At 38.7% G+C, this 11,742-nt stretch overlaps 1 protein-coding gene across 6 annotated transcripts in view; it reads left to right on the top strand.

The window, feature by feature from the left end:
- Positions 1-11,742, top strand: part of ZEB2 (zinc finger E-box binding homeobox 2) — a 129,868-nt gene that overhangs the window by 76,283 nt on the left and 41,843 nt on the right. The window contains exon 1 of one of the 6 annotated variants that reach the window (XM_027590241.2): positions 11,462-11,480. The exons of the other annotated variants lie outside the window; for them this stretch is intronic. The gene's annotated coding sequence lies outside the window, so the exon portion shown is untranslated. Of the gene's footprint in view, positions 1-11,461; positions 11,481-11,742 lie in introns of those variants that run through there. 6 annotated transcript variants of the gene reach the window in all.

Raw genomic sequence — 11,742 nt, 5'->3', positions numbered from 1 at the left:
AATGTGTTATCAATACTTCATAAGATAACAGTGGCCAGAGAATGGATGAAATTCATAGTTGCTTTCAAACTGCTCCCTTTCTTAGGGTGTGGGTCACAGATCACGCAGCTGTCAGCCAATAGATAATCTTGATGGCTCAAATGAAGCCAACAGAGAAAAAGGTGCCTTATGTCTAAAGCACGCAGGAAGGACTTAGTAAATTAAAGCCAAAAAAAAAAAAAAAATTGGGGAGCGAAAAGATTTTAGGTTTATTTGTTTAGAGCAAAAAAAAAAAAAAGTGCCATCTTTATCTGTTTGCGGAATTTTCCCTATCACCTCAGGAAGTGAAAAACTTACTTTATTCTTTTTTCAGAAATGGTGTGATTGTTCAATCTGTGTAACCTGTTACTTGAGGTAAAACGAGGAAGAAGCATGTGATTTAGCCTCTCTTTCCAGCGAAGGAGGGAGGTCCATAGAAATTACTGAACCAAGTGGATGTCTAAAATGAAAGCCCTTTTGTGACTAAGATGAATTCGGAAGTGCACTGTGACTGACTTCTGCCACATCCAGGCTTAGGCCACCAAGCGGCCAGGGTCAGCAAATTCCACTACCTGAAAATAAGGCAGCAGGAAAGGGGAGTGGGGGCCTGGGAAAAAGCAGTTGAAGCTTAGTAGGAAAGCAGGAGGTCTCCTCTCTGCCCCTCCCTCCCTCTCCTACCCTCTCCCTCCCTTTCTCTCTCTCTCTCTCTCTCTCTCTCTCTCTCTCAGAAGAGTGGCTCTAAAGGGAAGGACAGGAGGAAAGGGAAGGGTGGTCATTGAACTACTTTTAGAGCAAGCCTGCAGATAAGAGTTGTGGTGTCCAAACAGAACTGTGTCTGTGACAACCAGATTGTTCCAAGCATGGATCATCCTGCTCATGCAAACTTGCTGCTGCACTGTTTGTTTACATGCTGTTTGGGTGGCAAAAACAGGGAAAGTCTGGGTGAAATCCACTGCAGGAAGACTCAACCATATGCCTTGTCATCTAAACCCCAGTTATTTAAACATTCTGAAGGTTAAGACATCCATCCGCACATTATTCTTTCTCTTATTTCTGAATCATGACATTATTCTCTCTAGTTCATTGACCTTGATTGCAGTTGATGTCAATATAAGCCTCAGAACACCTTTCTAAAGTAAGACTTGATACTGGTTTGGGCTATTAGGTGTAAAGTGTGCCCCCTAACACCCACTCTAGCTCCTGTACTATGGTAGGAAATTTGGACCAGGCAGACCGCGAATGTGACTCAGTTGTTCCGGCCAAAAAGGGGATGGAAACAATTTTTTATAGATGTTTGATTATTAGATATAAAAAACCAATATCAGCCAGTGAAAAAAATAACATATCCTGCTTTTAAGCACTGAGGTTGGATAATTGTTCTGGAGATCACGTGGATTTTAGGTTATTTGGCAAATGATCTAAATTTATTAAGTAGGCCTAAAATTTCTCTGTTCCCATTAAAGTATCCTTTTAGGAGTTTACCAATACATGAGAATAAAGCAATCTTCAATTAAACTATTACTTGTACAGAGCGTTAAAGCATATCAGAGCCCTTCTAAGTAACTTGTTACAACATTTAAAAGTATTCGCCAGTTTGACATATGCAAAGCGGCATCTCTCCCCTGAATATGAGTTTCAGCCGGTCTGAACCTTTGTACCTTTCATAGGCTGGTGAGCAGTCCAAACATATAAATATATAGCCATTCAAAGTGCCAACATTTCTAAGTTTAAAACTCTGTGTAGAGTTCTTTTACAAAAGAGTCCACTTTTTCATGTACCTTTAAAAACATTTACCCACTTTATTCTTTTGTGTCTTTGAAGAGAAAAAAAAATTAATAAAGTTGTAAGATCCTTTTGAATTTAGAAAATGTTGGCAATGTTGGAAAAGAAAGACATTCAGCATTTCAAAGTTCTGGTGGGGAAGAAAAAAAAGATTCTGAATAAAACAATTTTATGTGATTTTGCAGGTGGTTTGAGCTATCATTTTATACGTACGTTTGTACCACTGCTCATTGGAATGTTCATATAATACTGACCTAATTATGCATAGAAAAAGATAAGCCATTTACTTGATTCATTTCTTCTTTTTAAATCAAGAAAGGAACAAAAAGGCTCCTATTTTCTGAAAGAAATTGTTCGCTTTTATTGCAGAAAAGTAGCAGCTTGTGCAGAGCTAGAACTGTAACAATTTTATATTCCAAAGGTTTTGTGTGTATTCGGTTAGTTACAGTAATTATACCCAATAACTGACAGCCAAAATCACGTAGGAGAAAGCAAAGGCTGTTTTCTCACACAGGCCCTGCTGCAGAACATCTGCTGAGAGATTTGCATATTAATTAACCCATATTAACTCTAATTATTCTGGGAAATTATCAAATAAATTGAATTTTCTAATTTTAACCTTTCTTTTACTTGACGCGTGTCGAGGCTGAGAGGACGCACCAGGCCGTCTCACCTGGGCAATGAGCAAAAGATCTTTTCTCCCCCTTTTGCTCCTTTAGACCTGGGGCAGCCTGGGGAGCTTTTGTGTGCCTTGTGCTTTTTTGGCTTCTGTGCTTGGTAGGGTCTCCGTGCATTTGTTGAGAGAGGGAACATGTGTGCCTGTGAGCACAGATGGTGGATTTATACAGGGGTGAGGAAAGGTGGTACCTCAGAACAGTTGAGCAAACCTTAAGTTTTTTTTTTTCTTCCTCCCAGCCTGTTGTTTAGGCCTGAGCAAATAAATGGGAGTTTAATTCAATTAGAGCCTGGCTTTAGTCAGTGCCTCATGACAGAAATTATTCAATATTTTTCCCCTCACATTGTTTGGTTTACACATCACTGACTCCCTTCCTTTTGTACTCTGTTTAGAGTGGCCATAATGTGTTGAGCTTTTGTGTCTGCCATGTCACTGTCCCTTTCACCGTTGTCTGGTTTTGTCGATTGTGAGGTGCAATGACGCTATTTTGAAAACAGGCTCCTCGTAAGGGTGTTGCTATGTGAGGAGGGGCGGCTGCAGTTTTAAAGATACTACAGAGTAAATAACTTCACTAGGGCCAAAGGCTCGGAATCTACTGCTAATCCTCAAGAGAAATCCTTTGGGTAGAGAAATGACGTTTAGCTGGCTTTCTCAGGTATCAGATGGCTCATAAAAACTAAGGTTCCAAAGATGAATGGACTCAATTGCGTGATCCCCTGTTAGGCGTTTCTGTGGAGTCAGAGGCAGGATTCACCGAGATTGGAATGTTTTGCATGTGACCAAGTTTGCGAGGACCACTGCTTCAAGCCATAGTGATCCGAAGAAAGCCACTGGTGAAATCTCTAGCGCTTCCAACAGCCTTATATTGAGCCACACATCTCTTAAAATCCTGTGACTCTTCATTTCCCCCTTCTCCCCACCCACTGACATCTATGAAGGTGATCCGCACCCTTGGCCGCCTTAGAATTGTTGTCTTCTTAAAAGAGCTCCTCTTTCGCATTATTTCAACTGATGGGCTAGAAGCATTGCAGCACCTCCGTGTAACACGACTTAGACCCAAGGATTATTATTGACATCTATAAACTGCCGAAACCATAAAAGTTGCCAAATTGGTCTGTTGGACTGACAAATATTTGAAAGCAATTATTTTTACGGATAGGCTAGAACTACAGTCTCCTTTTCCATGCAAGCATGGAAAGTCTTTTGCAGGAAAAATATTTCTTTAAGAGACAAGCTTTTGCTTCTGCAGAAGAAGGTATGGGTTCCTGTTAAAGTTTTGGGAGGAAGGAGATTTAATTTGGTAGGACTACAAGAGCTGAAAGTGTGTTTCAGTTAGTATCTACACCTTAGAAAAACGTACAGTTACAGACCAGGTTAGGGGTGGGGCAACTAAAAAACAATCAGAGAAAATTGTTACAGTTTTTCTACTTCATGTTTATTTTTTACAAAACATTCCAACGTACCCCGGCAGTTACTGACTTTACACCTTTTATGGGCTTTGAAAGTTGTGTAACCTTTTCAGAGGAAGGTGATAGACACAATATCTATTTACACAAGGACACATTTCCCCTTTCTTTATATTCAGTTTATTCAAGGTTTTATTTCCAAGGTCTTTTTACTATAAAACTTAAAGCTAGACAAGGTCTGCCCCTCATGTCAGATAAAAAAATTCCAAAACAATTTTGATGGCCCAGAAGCTTATTATTTCATACTTCTGGGTCCTAAATAAATTACAGTTATTTTCACATTCCTCCTGAATATCCTTCAGGCATAATAAGCATATTTTTCTCTATAGTTTCTTAATATTTCCTTTTTGATAGTGGGTATAAAGCAAGTTGCTGAATGATCATGGATTCCAAGAATTAGAGTGTCTCCTCAATCTTTTCTCTCCTTGTGACATATTGTTGAGAGACACATATTCACTTGATGTGTTTAATAAAGCATTGTGGAATTGTTGGCAAATAGATGTACAATGCAAATAAAAATATTTGTGTTTAGCAGTTGTTTGGGGGCCTTTTCTCAGTACACCATCACACTGGGCTGGCTGAGGAAGGTGTCGTTAAGCTTTCTTTTTTTTTTTTTTTTAGCCACCAAAGGGAATTATTGACTCGTGTTCTGGAGTACAGTTTGGCTAAATACTCTATCCTTAGAGTGTCAGCATATTATAGATGCAGACAGAAAGTGAAGCTGAGAAAATTTCTAAGGGATAGAAACTTCTGCTCCAAAAACTCAATGAAAGGAGAGGCAAGGGGCATGTGTATTTGCACATCAGAACAATGACCAGTTTCCTTTGGTAGGAGTTAAGTAAGGCAATCAAAACCATTATGAGTTCTAGATATAGAGGAAAACCCTAATATGTTTACCTTTGTAAAACAATAAACAGCTATTAAGTCTTTGAGTAAGCAAAATTTCATGTAGAACATTGTGACCTAGGATTATGGTGTCTTCTTGAAAGATAACTGAACTAAAAAAAAAAGGGGGGGGAGAAGAAAGATAAATGAATTTACTGTTGTGAATTCTGTGACCAATATCTGCTTTTATGATAGTTTGGGGAAGGGAGGATCCTTACTTTTATTTTTATTTGCCATTATTTTTATACTTCCTATATTAAGGAAGAGGTTTCAAGGGGAAAAGTACATAACTAAGATGTTATTACCTGCATGTGGGAGCTTATCCAGAGCCCCAGCAAATTTATGGAAATTTTAACCTTTTTTTAATCACTACCACACTACAACTGGAAATCTCCTCCAGGTACAAGGAAGCTGCTAGCATTTCTAGAGGGGATGAGTGGCTGCCATCTTCCCAAGATGTTCCCATAATAGGAAGTTGAAAGACTGTCAGAACTAGCCCCTCCACATTGGAACCAGGGGATTGCAGACATTCTTCTCTCATTTCAGTTAATATGCATATTTTTTACATAGCTAATCTGAAATGGAAACATTTTTATCCCTACATTCAAAACTGCTTTTGTTTTATCAGCTGACATTTTACAACTCATTAATTTATAATGCGGGTTTAATGCCTTTGACTGCTCCTGGGATAAAAAATTAAAGTGACCAAACTAGTTTGTATAAAGGCTGACTATGGTATGTTCATAGCTGTTCTTTTATAACAGTGTTTTGTGCTGAAGAGCACGTTCCATGGGGATATTTCAAGCTAGCATGATCCCTTCTTTCTAGCATTAATTAATCCTGCCTCCCCAAGTGATAAAGTTATTCCCATTTTTAAATCAGGAAAGTAAGGCTCATGCATTTCAGTGACACATCGTCAAATTCAGAAGAAAATTTCTGTTTGAACTTGCTTTGTTTTGTTGTATCTGTCACAAGACCCCGCCCCCATCATCAAATGAGAAATTGACCCTTGCATTTAGTCCTATGATCTTTATCCACCCAAGTGTAGAGGTAAGAAGTTAACTGTGATCAAGAAGGGGTGTTGGTGATAAATCTTCCCTGGAAAAACAAGTCACTGGATAAAAATTCTGGAGGAATTGTTGCATCCTGTCTTTAGTAGCATCGTACCTGGAAATCGAACTTGGGGAAGAAAGGGGAGGAATAAAGGGCTAGGGTTCAGGTGAGGAGTCTTAGAATGTCCATGAACACTTACCACACATAAGGACATTTTAAGAAAGCAACTAGGCCATTAATCCATTGGCTCAAATTTAAATGCTCTCCAAGCATCTAAGAGATTCAGGAAACCAGATGACTCATAAAATTCCTAAGGACTTCTTTTAAACTTTAAGCCCTATAATCAGAAGAGACATTTTTAAAATAAGTTTACATGTCTACATCAAGTATTAGCTGCAGGATTAAGCATACTGTTTCCCATCATGGTGCTACTACTTGAGGACATTTTTGCAAATCAATTTTTAAATGAAGGGCCAACACCAAAACTGTGACTGGCATGTACTCAGATCTTCTCTTTTCACCTATACCTACCACGTTGCAGTAGCAGACAAAAGAAGACACTGGAGCCATGGTCCCATCTTTATTTTATTTTATTTTATTTTTTTAAAGATTTATTTATTTATTTGAGAGCGAGAGAGAGAGAGTGCACACGTGATCAGGGAGATGAGCAGAGGGAGAGAGAGAATCTCAAGTAGAACTCTGCACTGAGTGCAGAGCCCAACTCGGGGCTCTATCCCACGACCCTGACATCATGACCTGAGCTGAAACCAAGAGTCAGATGCTTAACCCACTGAGCCACCCAGGGGTGCCTATTTTTTAATTTTTAAAAAAGACTTATCCATTTATTTTAGAGAGAGAGAGAGTGCATGCTTGTGAGTTGGGGGAGGAGCAGAGGAAGAGGGAGAGAAACACATTCCCCGCTGTGCACAGAGCAGGATGAGGAGCTTGATCTCACAGCCCCAGGATCATGACCTGAGCCAAAACCAAGAGTGAGACGCTTAGCTGACTGAGCCATCCAGGACCCCTGTGGTCCCATCTTTATTATTATTTCAGTGGATATCAGTGTTTTATACTTCACAAAGTTTCCATCACACATATAAGTTTGTAGGCTCCTTGTGGCAACCTCATAGACAGGGAACCTACTATCATTATTTTTACCCATGTGTACGAAGTTTCCTTGGATGATAGGCCAAGGCCACACAGCTGGTTACACACTGGGACTGGGATGAGAAGACAGGTCTTGAAGCTTATAATTCTGGGAACTGCCTCTTTATTTCTATTGTTTCCAAACTATTGTGGGAAACAAGGGTGTATCGTTAGATTCTGGTAATTGATCAAATTGGTAGGCTTCTATAACTGAAATTAAGGAGATCCATGAAAGTAACAATCACCAAAACAATTCAAATTAAGCAACAATCTCTATTTTGCATTGTGAAAAATCCCCAAAAGTCCCCGGGGATTTTCATTTCCTTACTCTGATCATGTGGAGTTTACATTTAGATTGCATTCTTCATTGGGAATTTGTAATACTGTGTGTATTTTTGTGCGGCTGTTGTATGTTTGAAGACGTGCATTTTAGCACTGGCTTTGCCACCATCTGGCTGCAGGGCCTTAGATAAGTCACTGGACCTCCTTTGTCACATGTGGAGAGTTGACTTCAACTGGCCCTCTAGTACTACAGTTTTATGATTCTATTTCTCCAAATAGATAGCAAGCTTCCTGAGGTGAGAATAGTGCATCCATGTATCCTCTGGACTTGCCACATTGTAGGTATTTAATTAATGTTTGACGATTGCATTGAAAGATTTATTGGCACACTTAGCTTGAATGGAGTTATAGAAAATCATTACTGACCGCCTTATTAACAACTAACTGTCTATAATCCGCATATGTAATTTTCCTGTACATAAAAAAAAAATTTCTGCTTCTGGTGAAGATGAAGTATCGCCCCTTAACGTCAGTTCTTTTTCATGTTAATACATTAGCAACTGATATCTTGTTTGTACTCCAACTGACAAAATAATGTAGAGAAAGCATATAAGTATGAAAAGGGGTTAGTTAGGTAACATTGTATAGGGCATCTTCAAAACAACAGTTCTGGTATTTCAAATGTCAAGCTAATTATCAGTAATGTTTAAATGCTACGATAGACCATTTTTGCAAATGCTGAAATTTTCCAGCAGGTAGGGACGTTATAAAAATGTCACGTTTTGCTACTATTCTGTTACATGTCACCAGAATAGAAAAATCCGGAAAAAAAAAGTTATACCAATAGACAATAAAGAGAAACCATTATTTGTTTTGCATATGATTGTAAAATTAATTGGTATGGTGATACAATTTAGAGTATTGTTTACTTAGAAGGAAGAATAGAGAGGATTTAATATAATGCAATCTGCTGAAGTGAAAATAATGCTTATTATAGATAAACTATGATGCCTTTTAAATATAGGTTTTTAGTAATGCATATTCAGATATATCTTTCCAGGCCCATTTGCTATAAAGCAAATTTAAGTATCAGCTTTATACCCTTTGGTAACCCCATATTACACATACAGTTTTAGAGAAAATGAAACTTTAATATGATTCCACATAAAATGGTGAGCCATGCCAATAATTCATATGCACTTCATATGCAAATAGTTTTATCTTATCCATCAATTATCATGTAAACATGGTATCACATGGCAAATTTCTCTGTAATACAGTACAGTACCTGTATATAATTATGGGTACATTTTGCCAATGCAACTGTTACACAGAATTGTAATTAATTCCTCTGAAGATTACTGGGAGAGTTTTGGATACTGATGCTGTTTTTGGACATTTATTACTGCTCTTTAGTTGGCTTTTTGCTGTGCCTCAGAGACAGATGTAAAATTAGTGTCTATTTTGAGCCAGCAAACAGTACATCTTTCCTCTTGTTTATTGAATTGCAGAAAGGAATTCTTTGGGCTCCCACTTCTTTGTGGTTTTGAAGTAACTGTCTGTTTTTCTGCCAGCCATGTAGCTCCAATACATGTATAAAATTTTGCTGAGACTCATGCAAAGGGTGTCTTATTTGACCTAATATAAGGACAGAATAGAACTTTGCTACGTTATGTAAGCGGTTCAGTGCTTTTGAATGCTGAACAAAAATATGTGTCGTAAGTTCAAAAATAGACAGTAGACTAATATATTCTGCCCAGTGACCCTCATTTAAAACCAGTATACATTAATTATTTTACGAAATCGAATCTCTTTTTGCAGAGATAAAGCTATATTATTAAGATCTCTTAATGCCCGTGGTGATGATGGTGGGCAAAGGATGAAAATGGGAACAAATGGGAAAATGAGTTTATTTTATTTCACAATGTAAATGGGGGTAAACCCATCCCCTACTGGCCATTCTATAGGAAGAATATTTTGTGGTGAAAATTTCTCCAATAATTACACAAGGCAAATCCACTGACTAGACTTGAGAGAAAAATTTAAAGGAAAATCCTGAGGATTTAGAAATGGGGAGGAGCAGGTGAGGAGCAGGAAGCGCGATGTCCATATTAATGGATTTAATTCTGATTGTCCGAAGGTCAGCCAGAAAGAACAGGATGAAAGGATCTACTCGGAATTCAGATATAAAAACTAACTTTGTTATGAATTGTTTTACCTGGATTTAAAAAAAGGGGGGGGGGCATGGGGGTGGGATACCAACACAATGGCTATGGGAATGGATATCCTAGTTAAAACAGCTCTGGAAAAGATGGCATACTGCTTCTGTAAGTGAACTTGACAGCAGTTATTTATTTAGTTTAAAAGTATTTACTACTATTTGTGAGCGAGAACCCTAAAGGTTGTGAAGTATTGTTGGCCTGTGAAGGTGATGGATGCTGTAGTCCTGACCCTATATGGTGAGACATGACTTCATTGCTTGTTTAGATTGTTCTGATATTTGGGACTCCTCAAGGGCTGTTCATAAATCATTTATCTCTCTCTCTCTCTCTCTCTCTCTTTTTTTTTTCCACAAGAAAATATTTCAATTGTATTGCTGCAGGAACACTCACGTGTCACACGGGATATTGTGGTCCATGCAGAAAAAGACCTTAAAAGGCATGGTTTTTTTTTTTTTCCAGGATAAAGGCCTTTTAATGCCTGTCCAGCCTTAGATAATTTTATTCACTCCTTCTGGACCTTTCTTTATTCCTCCTGTGCCCAGAGATCAGTTTTTAGGAGGTGGGTTGAAAGCTTCCCAGGCCTTAGGAGCTTTTGTTGTAGCCCCCCCCCCCCACCACCACCACTCTCACCACCCCCCCACCCCCGCCCCAAACTCAGCGTTCAGAAAATTTGTAAAGAATCTTCTGCTTGTTGCTAAGAAATGGTTAAATCTCAGGCACCAGGGGAAAAAAAAAAAAGCACATTATTGATTGTACTAAGGTATATCTGGACCACACAGCTAGAGCAGAGATGTTAGAATATCTCTCTTTTTGTAGATCTGAGGGCATTACCCAGCCTGAACTTGCCTAAGCCCTTGTGGTCACACCTCTTGAAAAGGTTTTGTTTCCCCCGTCAATTGGTATTCAAACCAGGTCAGCAGATTCTGTTTGCCCGGCTCCGCTGCCGTTTTCATTTTAATTTGCACCTGTTGTGCAGTTGTTCCGAAGGCAAGTGCAGACCCGCGGATTATACAAAGATCATATTATGAGCAGATATGCACGGTGTAATCTTTTTGTCCCCAGCCTCACATGACAAAAAAAATCTCTCTCTTTTTGTTCCTTTTTTACTCCCTGGGAACCTGTCAAAGCAAACAGATATGACTGACTAAAATTTGTAACTAGACATGTTTCCAGAATTCTCCAAAAGCATTATGAACCTGACACACAATCCTTTTCATTTTTTTCCTCCTTTTCTGCCACTTTTGTATAATCCGATAGCTGGCAAGAGCCACTTGAGATAGCTCAGTTGATAACTTAGCGGAGGATTGCTTTATTAGGCGCAGAGAAATCAAAATGAACCTGAAAATTGTTTGCGCTTTTTTTTTTTTTCCATGGGCTTTTTTTTTTCCCCCTTTCTCTCTCTCCCTCTTGTTCCCATGATGTCATGGTTCTAACTTGTTTTTTTGTGTGTGTTTCTGGAGAGTTGGGTTAACAGTTCTTGGCAATCCTGTGTGTGCGTAACGGCTGGTGTGTTTCTCTAGCTGAGCTAATGCCCCGTGTTTATTACTCTAATCTTTCTTGTCTGGTGGTAAAGTGGACAATTTATGTACTAGCATGTAGGCCGAGAGCCTGTGAGGGCTGACTAATTCAGAAACAGCCACCTTCAATTGAGTTCACAGACCTTATTTACAGGCTGTCTATTTTAAGAAAAGCTACTGAGCATTGCTGGGACTGAGGACTGCAAAAGCAGCCCGCCGGTTCTTGTGAGTTATTTTAACATTTGTGTTGGTCTTGCCTGTGTCACTTTGAAATCTCCTGTAATTATGGCACTATGAAGACATCTCAATAGTAGTATTAATGGCCCAGAAGATATGGCTTTTCCTCATTTTCTGCTTAAAAGATTGGGATATAAATGGCCTTAGCACATGACGGTTGACGTAGAAGCAACAGTGAACATTTCAGATTGAGCAGGTTTGTGTATGTGTTTGTGTATTGACTAAATAGATGGACATTGTGTGTGTGTGTGTGTGTGTGTGTGTCTATGGTTTCTAGGAATAAAACCACAGCTAATATAGTGAAGTCATGTCGTATTTATAGTACATTTTATAGCACACACTCCATGTCACTAAGCTAATAAAATTGTCAATTGCAGATCTGTTTAATAAGTTTGTGTGGAGTATCGAAAGTACATATTGCCATGTGTCTCTTTGCATATGCAGTATAGATGTATTTT

This window comes from Zalophus californianus, chromosome 3 (genome assembly GCF_009762305.2).
Source record: "Zalophus californianus isolate mZalCal1 chromosome 3, mZalCal1.pri.v2, whole genome shotgun sequence".
Classification (NCBI taxonomy): Eukaryota; Metazoa; Chordata; class Mammalia; order Carnivora; family Otariidae; genus Zalophus; species Zalophus californianus.
This window is presented reverse-complemented; position numbering and strand designations above follow the sequence as displayed.